Source organism: Octodon degus, unplaced genomic scaffold (genome assembly GCF_000260255.1).
Source record: "Octodon degus isolate 3935 unplaced genomic scaffold, OctDeg1.0 scaffold00032, whole genome shotgun sequence".
Lineage (NCBI taxonomy): Eukaryota > Metazoa > Chordata > Mammalia > Rodentia > Octodontidae > Octodon > Octodon degus.
The window spans coordinates 7,030,220-7,041,506 of NW_004524608.1; positions in this window are offsets into that span (position 1 = coordinate 7,030,220).

The following is an 11,287-nucleotide window of genomic DNA, read 5'->3' on the forward strand; positions in this document are numbered from 1 at the left end:
GCTAGGGCCAAAATGTTTCACAGACAGCTTTCCAGGAAGAAAGGACACGTAAGCAGTCTCCTTTCAGAGAGAGCCCTGCACTCAAGCACAGCTTACCAAATGCCATTTGCCTTCCTTTGACCCTGGCTCATTCTTAGGGCAGCACTGACATTAGAAAGTGGAGCAAGAACCCCATCTATTCCTTCTCAGTAAGAAATTAGCTCCTCTGCTCATAAAACTCAGTGGGAGAAGAATTAAATGAATTACGAGTGTCTTGCAAATAAGTAACCTGAGAGATGGAATTTTTACTTTTATACTTGTCTTAGGGCCCTGAATATAGTTATTTACTCATTCAAAAAATCTTTGTGTTCAAGGTTCGCATACCAGAATGAGATGTGTGGTTGCTAAGATCACTAAGAAGTAGTCTTCTCTCCTTGGAACAACAGTATCAGAGCAAGAAATGAAAACAAGTTTCTACTGATGAAATGATAGCAGAAAGAATTTGAGACTTGTCTTAGCTGGAGGAAAGTGTTCCTATTTCTTGGAGAACTCAGAATCTTGGTGCTTCAGGCTTCAAACTCTCAAAGAGTACATTGAATAAGCTCTGTTGACTCCAGTGTTTTGAAGATGCCTGGTGCTTTTTATCTTTAAGCTTTGTTTTCTAGAGATGACCTTTTCTTAATGATATTTTTTGGTAGCTTGGGTTCATGTTGCATCAAATGATATGTTTCTTAAAAAAAAATTCCCATAGGACTTTCCTGGTAATTTTACGTTTTGTAAGAATTTTAAATACTTCAGAAAATGATCTTTAAAAATCCACTTGAAAGAATTTAAAAGAGAAGAAAATATTGACCTTTATAATAAATTGATACTGTTATAAAAATATACCTTAGAGAATGCTAGAAATGTCCACTTAAAGTAGGAAACTTAAAAACATAAGCTCTTTAATGTGTCTCATCAATATATTTCAAATGGCTTTTAGAACATTTTTCATCCATAATTATTATTATTTTATTTCATCTTAGCTATCTGTCCAGTATAATTTGTACATGACATTTAGTTTGGACTAAGAACATTTCTATTTCCTGTTTCTAAAGCTGGAACACTGACAGAGTCAAGTGGATCCTATTTGTTGTAACAATGTTGATTCTAGTGGTGGTTACAAGTAGGTAAGAATTGTGTGATATTGTATATGTGTTTTATCTTTGGAAAAATGGTCAACTATAGCTTAGCAAATTTTTTCTGTGGTTGCACTTTTCACACAAATAAGGTGTTTTTTTGAATCCACAGTAAAGGTTGTGATTTGAGACTACATAGAGTTCACTGTAGACATGATAAGAGGTGGCCCAAGCTCTCTAAAAGTATCCTCTGGCTGTGCCTCCTGGGGGCATTTTCACAAAGGGTCTCTTCTTTGTGAAATCTCTGATTCCCTTGGTTTTGGCTTAATGGGTAAGTCCATCTGAGCATAGATAGCTTAAGAAACCAAAGAAAAGCCAATGTTCACCTGGAAAGTAGGAATGAAATCTGAAGCAAAGAACTGAAAAACCAGATAGATAAGCAGAATCATTACATAGAGTCTGCAAAGATCTCCTGGGGCAAATGTGAAATGTTAGTCAGTTTATGGTGCCTTAAGAAGTGAGTCACCAAATCATGACTCACTGCAGAAGTTCATATTTTCACCAGTAGTAGGCGATGGAGGCCTGGAACCTATGTAATTCGATAGCGACATAGGGCAGCAGCTAACTGTTTCCTTTGGAATCCTCCTAGCAGAAAGAGTGAAATGAGCATCACCCAAAGTTCTTAAATGCTTTGCCCCAGAGTGGACACAAATTGTTTTTATCATTTGTTTTTAAGCTACAATTAATTCAACGGCCCTCATTTGTAAGGCATAGGGAAAAATATGTGGCTATTCAGTGAAAAACACAAGTCTTTATTAAACAGGTTGAAGGATTACTCTCCACTCTAAAGATTCTGTGGCTGAGCCTGTTATCTAGGAGGACCTGCTAAGGCTATAGGGCTGGTTATCATACCAGTTAGATATAAAGCTCTGGTTTTGAATTTGAGGTAATATGTGCGTATACCCTGGGAATTATTTGTTTAGTCTGTCCCTTTGGATTCCAGTTCTGCCTTTACCTACGAAGGCTTTAACATAGATACCCTAGTCTGCATAAGAGGAGCCCACAAGCCAACATGATGGAAGCTTCTGATTTATTTTGTCAATGATGGCGTCAGGAGAAGGAATAGAAGTAGCTGAATTCTGAGTGGCCTTTCCTTTGTCTATGGTCACCTATGTGGTATTTATCTGTCTGTGACACTTTCTACACAGGATGAGTATAACAGATCTTAGGAACCAGATTCTTCTATATCTGCACTATTGTATTGAGGTCAGTGTTTTCATTCCAAAAATGTTGCAGTAACAGTCAGCACACAGTCTCTGATGGGAAGGTTCACCGTCATTTGGTTCCACTGATTTGAGGCTTTGGATCTGCGTGTGTGCATTCTCACTATGGGGGGAAAACAGATCCAATGCCAGGGACTCTGAATGATATCTATGCCTCCAGCTCTGCCATGTGGCAGAGTCCTGCCAGAGTCCATTCTTGGGCTGGATCAAGTCCTTGCTTACATTGGTTGGGCAGAACTCCACCCACAGAAAGGGCACAGCCAGGTTCAAGGTTTCTGTGGAAAGATTCTGTGGCAGCCATGGTTTCCATCACTTTGTCATCTTGTAGCCTGCTCTGCAGATGTGTGTCCCAGATTACAGGGATTGGGGAAGAGCAATTAAATACTGAAGGAACTGGACTACTAGGAACATGAGCAGCAGCGTTTGTTCCAGAACATTTTACAGCAAGAGAACACAGTGCCAGCAGACTTCGTTAGGACAAGAGACCAAGGATTTAGAACAGATAACAGGACTCGTGACATCAGGTACAGGTGCCCTCTGCACAAGTGTCAGTCTCCTTGACATGGGGCGCTGGCAGGTTGGTGGGGATCTTGGCAGGCACGGGTGCTCTTGGCAGGAAAGGAGGGCTGTGCTTTTGGAGCCATCCAGCAGATTTCTGTTTTTGGTCTTGGCAGAGTTAGGAGGCAGGATCCATAGACAGTAGGGTAGGGGAGGAATAAAACAGGCTATACCATGTGGCAGGCAGGAGGATTGATTCACGCAGCCCACCGGATACCCTGTTTACCATTTCCAGAATCAAATGGAGAAATCTGGATAGGACCGGACTTTTTGCAGAGTAGTTCAGAGTGCAAAAATACTTTCGAATCTATCAATGTGACCTAGCCTAGGACTCCATGGAGACATACGGGCATTTATGTAGTTTTCCAGACTTCTGTTCCTTAAGTATTTGTTCAGGACTAAGTTGAACTAAATTCAGCTAAATTTAATTTGGTTTAAAAAGGTGAAACTAAGTTTCTATTAATCAAAATTATGAACCTTTTTATTTTTAAAGATGAGATTTTATGTTATTTCATTGTAACTTGTTATTATCATTTCATTTACAATGAGCATTTGTGATGTGCAATAGCAGAAATAAGTCTTGCAACTGAAGTTTTGCAGTGAGGTCTGAAACAGACCCTTTTTGCTATTATTGCAGCTTCTCTAAGTGGATTTTCTTCCTTCTTCTTTCTTTCTTTCTTTCTTTCTTTTTTTTTTTTTTTTTTTGCCTTGAGAGAGGATCTTGTATATAGCCCAGCCTGGCCTCAAACTCATGTCCCTCCTGCCTCAGTCTTCTGAGTACTGGGATTTTGAGCATCTGCTCCCATGTCCAGTTAGCTTTCTTGCTGAACTATGAAGGGCTAATACTGCTGCATCTTTGCAATAAAAGTAAAGACTGGGAGCTCAGAGAGTTCACAAATTATCATCAACAGACCCCTATCCCTATGAGCTGAGGAGTAGGTGCAAGTCCATCTCTAACCCACACAGAAATTTGGCCCCCAAACAACTCGACTTATTAAGTGCAATAGGAATTCAATGGTTGAAAGAAAAATAAGGGTTGCATTTCTCAGCAATATCAAGTCAGACTTCAGATTAGCCTGAAACTGCATTGAGAGGGAAATTCCAGGATGGCTCACCGTAGGCCATCTATGCTTTGGGAGACTTCTGGGTTATCTCAACCGGGAAACAGATCTGAAAGGAGTAGCGAGGTCATCAACTGGTGTGGCCAGGGTGAAGGCTGCAGGAGTACTTTCAAGTACCTACATTCCTTTTATGTGAGAGGATTATCATCCCTACCCAATATACTTCATTCAAGACTTACACAAATAAAAGCAGAGTCATCAAGCTGGAGTTTCCTTTGATCCTCTCTTTGTTCTGAGTATTGTAAAGAACATACAATATACAATTCTTTATTTAGCAATCAGTTCATCTAACAGCCTGGCAGCAGGTATGAAACTCTGTCATTAACTGAGAAATGTCTGTATTGGATGAGGATTCACTATATTGGAGGTACAGCGATAGGAGATTCTGGCTCTAGAGAAATGTGTAGCATAATCTATGACCTCTAAACTCAAGACGCTGCTTGTGCTTTTGTGATAACAATACTTATATAGATGTTATCTTGTAAGCACAATAGTAAATAAGAAATGGAGTTCTCATTTTAGATTAAACCACTGGGTTAATATTGGGATTTTATTTTGTTATATTGGCAAGAACCATATCTAATTTTAATTTGTATTCTTAAAGAGTGGTATGTGGGAAACAGTTTGCATTGAATTGAGAGAGCAAATCATGTCTATCTCTTCTTAATTCTAGCTTCAATGACCTCAGAGGGTGTCTTGACATCAGCTATGGTAGGGACTAGGGAGATAGCTCAGCAGTCTAAGCACCTGCTTGGCAAGTGCAAGGACCCAGGTTCGATTCCTGATATCACATGCTGTGGTGGCCCTGGGCACCAAGCTGATGACCAAAATCAAGCCTGGTCATGTATACCTGTAATCCCAGCACTGAGGAAGATCAATATGAGTCTCAGCTGCATAATGAGACCCTGTGCCAAATACATAAATAAATAAAAGGATTTAAAAACAAGAAAGAAGAAGAGGGCTGGAGAGATAGCTCAGTGAACTGAGCACTTGGTTAGGAGAAATCAGCCAAGGTGGGAGAATTTATACCAAGCAGGTTACAAATGTAGCAGTTAGAGACTTCTTTTGAAAGCCAGGTTGCCTGCACAATACTGTTCCATTGTCCTCAACTAAGAGGAGGTGCAAACTATCACACTATTGTCATCAGCTAATAAGGTACAAGCAATCTAGTTGAGTTGGATTTTTCCTGTAAACAACTATGAGGCTGTGAAATGAAGAATATTTTCACAAATGATTTAAAATATACTAATCTGGCATTGGTGCACACGAAATGGAAGAAATGAGTGACTCTGCAGCCAGAAAATGGTTATGAGTTTCTTCAAGTAATTCAGGAAGAAGGAATTAGGGAACAGAAAGAACTTGGCTGCTGGTGGTGATATAAGCAAAAATGAAAAAAAATGCATCAAAGAACCTTTTGTGAAAACCCTAATTTTGGCAAGAGAGTACACAGCTACTGACACTCAGTAAATATTCTTTAAGTATTTGTTTAATTAAATCAATTTCAAATAGAAATTGATTCCTGAATTTAAATCCTTTTTCTTTGCTTTGCTTTCCCAGTCCCTTCTTCATTCTCTTTGACCTTGCTTTGCTTATACCTATTTCTGGCTCTTATGTTGTTCTTGAATTGGTCCAATCTATGTTGTTAGCAACAAAATATCATAGTTTGGAAAGAGCATTTAAAAAGAGGATTTTGGTCATAGTTCTGCATGTATAAAGTCTCAGGGCCTCATTGCATGATGGATCTTAGCTGGCAGAATCCTAAGGATTGCTGGGCATTATATGGTAGAAGACGTGTGTGTGTGTGTGTGTGTGTGTGTGCGCGCGTGCGCATCTGGTCTGCACTTTGTATATATCCACCATAAGTCAATCAGTGTAGGGGGACTACTCTAATGTTAAATCACCTTTTGTAGGCCATCTTTGAACAATACAGTCAGATCAAGTTTTTCCTCTTACTATGTCTCAATGGGAACTAAAAGTCAGTGCATGAAGCTGTCAGGGACCCTCACACCATAACCGAACTACAGCACTCTCTTTCCCCAATATTTTCTCTCTCCCTACTTCAGTCACAGAGTATTTAGTAACCAATGATCCAACGAGATGTCTAGAAAGTGGGATAATAGCTCTTGGCTGGTGGGTGAGTGTGGAGTGATGGGCCCACGTCCTCTAGAGATCAATAGTTTGTTCTCCCCCGTAGAGATATTGCAGCTCTGAGGTATTTCTGTATTGAAAAATGCTTCACATTCTCAGCATTGTATTTAGTTCATTTCAATACCACTTCAGAGATGGAAACCAAATGAATGAAATATGAGTCACCTGAAGACTTTGTGTGCCTGTTGAGTGAATTGCCAACTGCACCACTGATTTCATTCCTCTAATTAAAAGTCTTCCAGGTGTCAGCCCTGCACACATGTTTTAGGTGATGATCAATTGTTGCCATAAATGATTTAACATTGGTATACATGTGAATGGCATGCCATGATTCATGGAAATGCCAAGGCTTTCAAATAATCACAAACAGTGATAAATGTGCTGTCAATTTTTTATATAATTACTCCAGATCTATCATCTTATTTCGGTGTGTTGAAATGCATTAGTGCATAGCAAATGTATGTCATCCCAGTAATCAATGTTTCATTTCAAATGTAAGTGTGTTACTGTATAATTATTGTGTTATTCTCTCTGATGATTTTCTGCTTGAATCTGTTTTACTTCAATTTTAAAAGTAAAACCACAGAGCATCTACGTGGATTAAAGTGACTGTACTGGCCACAATTAGTGTATAGTTGATAGGTGTAATTTTGATTCAGACATTAAGTATGGCTTGTGATTCTACTTACAGGTTAGATGATTTAATTTGTTCACTTGAAATGGTCTCTTTAGGCTAGCTCTGGTGTGCCCTCAATAAATCTTACTCTCTGAGCCTTTGCTCTGACACTTGAAATTTAAAAAAATGTATTTCTTTGGTCTTTTCTTGCTAACTTGCTATTTTTGTTTTGCTTTTTCTTGATTTTGTTTATGTCATCTTGCTGAGCTACTGTTTTCCAGGTTAAAGACTGAGGTCAATTAGGTGCAACCAGTACTTGTATGATATAAAACACTTTTCTGAAAGGTAAAATAGACTGTTTGTATGTAGTTAGATGCTTTTGGTGGTTTCCACAGGGAATCCAGGGCATACAAGCCCTTCAGCTTCACAGTTCTGCAGGCTTCCTGGATAATCCTGTTCTTATAAAGGGGCAGCAGGGTGCACCCTTGGCCTTGCTGAGAACTCTCAAAGATGTGGCACAGTGAACAGCCAGTCAATTGGCTGAGACAGGAACCTGGCTGGCCCCTGGCTAAACCGGGTGAGGCCTGGTCACCCAGGGCACTGGTTGATCTCTCAGCAGCTGCCTCTTAGGGATGCTGTTGCCTTGTTACATAAGCAGTCATTTTTAGAAGTTGTATAATCTTGATTTCTTTTTAAAATGACCATTCATCGAGAGACAGTATTCTAGTCAAGGATTTAAAAATTGAGATAACTAATGTCTGAAGTTCTAAGCAGGACTCTTCAGTGAAGCATGATTTGGGTGTAGCGAGAGACTTGAGAAACTTGCAGGACATTGTCTGAACTTGTAGATTTGAGGTTAGGGCCTATGTGCAGGCAGAGCACGTGCGCTGCTTCAGTCCATGGAGGGAAAGCTGTAGGTGCAGCAGATAGCTTTCTCAGTCATTCTCTGACCTCTCTATGAATCATAAATTCTTTGGGGTCCAGAGAATCCCATATTCAGTTGACAACGCAAAGACAGGACACTCAGGTGTCCCCTGGGATGACTCTTCTTCAGTATGTCTTCCAGGACCTCTTTCCTCCTTCCAGCCTTTTCTTATCTGTCACCTCTATTGCTTGTCTTTGCCATATGATTGCTCTGAAAAGAAAAGCCCAAATTTCCCTGCAACTTTGATATTTTCGAACATCTCATGATCAAGGGAATTTATTTTCTGAGTTCCTATTTCCTTTTTCCTGTCCCTCCAAAGATGAATTTTTAACTAGACCTATGATAAGACTGTTGACTGTGGTGATGTGGCCCTGTCTTCTTGTGATGTGGCCATTAGTTGAGATGGTCACCTGGAGCGAACTGAGAGCTACCAAGTGTCTGGGTCGGTCACGGGGACGTGAGCCTGGGAACTGTATCTAGTTCTAGCTCTTTTTGGTCTGGTGCTCTTTCCAACCTGCTCCACATCCTGGACATCACGAAGGGAGAAGCTTGGCACTCACACTCCCATCTGCCGTGCTGTCCAGCTTGGAAGGCCGCCAGCCACACACTGAAATCTCTGAAACGCTGAGTGAAATAAAGCCGTTTCCCCTTTTTAACTTGTGGGTGTCCAGCGTTTTATTCCAGCAACAGGCAAGCTGAGTAGCACACTTGGCTTTGCTGTCTGCCCTCTGTTAGTTCCAGATCTCAGGTGGTTTCTGCTTTCTGTGTACTGATCATGGCTCTTCTCATCACAAGGCTCTGTCTAAGGCTAATCTTTCTTGTTTCTCCCTCGTTAACTTCTATCCATCTTTTACATAAATCTTCGTTGAGACTTGATTCCTGCGAGAAAACCTATTTGCTTTCCCTCTTCAGAGGAAATCCTCTTATCAAGTTTACGTGATCGGTTATTTGATGAACATCTTCCCTTTCTGGTGGACTATAAACTCCACAGAGGCAGGATTTGTGAATAATATCTACTGATACATCCTTTTCTTCTCTTCTCCATGTGCCTGTGTGTGTGTAGATAGGTTTATATATGTTTTGAAGAGCTAATGAATGAATGAGTCAATGGAAACATCACAGAGACTTGCAGAAACATTGTGATATTGTAAAATCCATGCATATAGGAGGGTCACAAGTGACTGGTATGGACACTAATAACATAAGTAACAACACTGCAAGATAATTTCAAAACTTTTTGGACTAAGATATGATCCTTAAGCCATGTATTAATACATTTAAAAATGTATAATACACTTTAGTATGTACCCTCTCATATAATTATGAGAACAGTCCTAAATCCATTTCAGAGATAAGGAAAAGAAAATTACATAATGACAAGAGGCCTTGTCCAGGTTAGAATTTGAATCCAGGATGCATTATTAGTAGGGATGAGCTTTACCCATAAAAAAAATCTGCTGTCATTCTGGTATACAATAACATAATATTCTCTGCATAATTATGATTTAATGAACATCCCTGATGTAACATTTTATTTAAGTGCATTTTTCATTTTTAGACAATCTGTGAACTTTTACTAAATGATGCTTCTTTTGTGGGAAGATACTAACAAAAGTCAACGAAAATATGGGGATGTTTACCTATAATATTAATTTATGCAAATCTTTTATGACATTGTTGCAAACTCACATACTGTAGCTGTTTATTCATGACATAAAACTGAAACATTTTGCTTTCTATATCAAGGTTTTCAAACATCCCTATGTTGAACATCTTAGCCTGGCAGGCAGAGTATGCTGTTCATGAAGACAGAAGGTCTGAAACAGAGCCAGGCGTTTTCAAGACGAATTTCATCAAAGAAACACAAAGCTATTGGTAATGCTTGTTTTCATTTCCCGTGTGGTCAAAGGAAATTCACAAACCTAGAAGGGAGAAGATATTTCGTAAACACTGAAGACATCTATGAGGCCCTGTAGAATTCATCCAGCCAGACTCTCAGTGGCTACTATTTTCCTTTCTCCCCCATGGAAAATGAAGCAGTAAAAATATAGGCTGGGAAGACAGGTCCTTATTTTGCTGTTGCAGTGTATGCCTCTGCCTCCCTCTTGGGACTTTTTCTTTTTTTAATTTAATCTTTTTATTTATTTATTTGGTACAGGTTCTCCCTACACAGCTCAGACTTGTAGTGATCTTCCAGTCTCAGCCTCCCCAGCACTGGGATTACAGGTGTGTGCCACCATGCCTGGTTTTGATGGCTGGTTCAGTGAGTCCGGGGTTCTAGGGCCACCAGCATGGCATGTGGTACCAAGGATCGAACTCTGGCCCTTGTGCCTGTGAAGCAGGTGCTTAGAGCACTGAGCTATCTCCACAGCCCATGTGGGGCTTTCTATCATGAATGCTACTGAGGCCAGCATGAGTTTTCGATCTCCAAGAAAAAAATACATGGTTCGTGCAGTAGCTTCCTAATAGGAGAGAAAACACAGGTCTAGTATTCTAACACAAATGAAGGAAATGACAGAACATTTTTATGTTTAAAAGAGTTTATATTTAAACCTTACAGCTGCTTATTATCCAGTCCTTTTGGAAAAGGACTTTTTTTTTTTTTTTTTTTTTTTTTTTTTTTTTCTTTTTTCTTAGTGCCATATGAAATTAGAATTTTTTTCTAACAAGGTTTCAATTAAACTTTTACAAACAGCTACAAGATGAAAGTGAGTTCCAAGGTGAATCATTTACACCTACCTTTTATTAATTTTTCATATAGTTTCAAAATATTACAGTGCTAAATAGCTTATAAAGATCAAATAGGTAATTTCACAAAGTAATACTTTGGAGTACATTTAGTCTCAAAAGGAGAACCACGATGATCTAAAAGTACTGTGTTGTGCTTGAACTAGCTGGAACTATGTAAGCAGTGTCCTCTGAATATGCGATGAAGTTGGGATACCTCAGCTGGGATACCTGCTGTGGGGCAGCACAAGTGGCTCTGAATGCTTGATGTGTCACCAGTGTTTCTGTCTGTTTATGTATCTGTAAAAATAAAGCCTTGCTTTACTGAGTTGTAAGGGAAATTTTCTCTTAGAAAGGCTAAGTTAAGAAAACGCTTGAAGAATTTTCATTAAATTCAGAAGCCAGACAGAGGCTCACTAACACTTAGTAATATTCAATGTTTCTCCAAAGCTGAAAAGAGATAAAAATGAAGAACAGTGCAATGAAAGTGAGAATTTTGGGGAGACCTGGGGAGAATTTTGTTATTGTTAACCGATGTGTTAATTTATATAAAAATCTGGACAGTGTCTAATGGAAAAAAAAAAAAACTTCAAGAATGAGACAGTTGGGCCAGGGAGATAGCTCAGCGGACTAAGTACCTGCTTAGGCAAATGCAGGGACTGAGATTCGATCCTGGCACCATATGCCATGCTGGTCCCACCCCCAGGCATGCTGAGCAGGCCACCAAGACCCGGTTTGGTGGTACATATCTGTAATCCCAGTGCTGGGGAGACTGAAAGCAGGAGGATCACTATGAGTCTGATCTACATAGT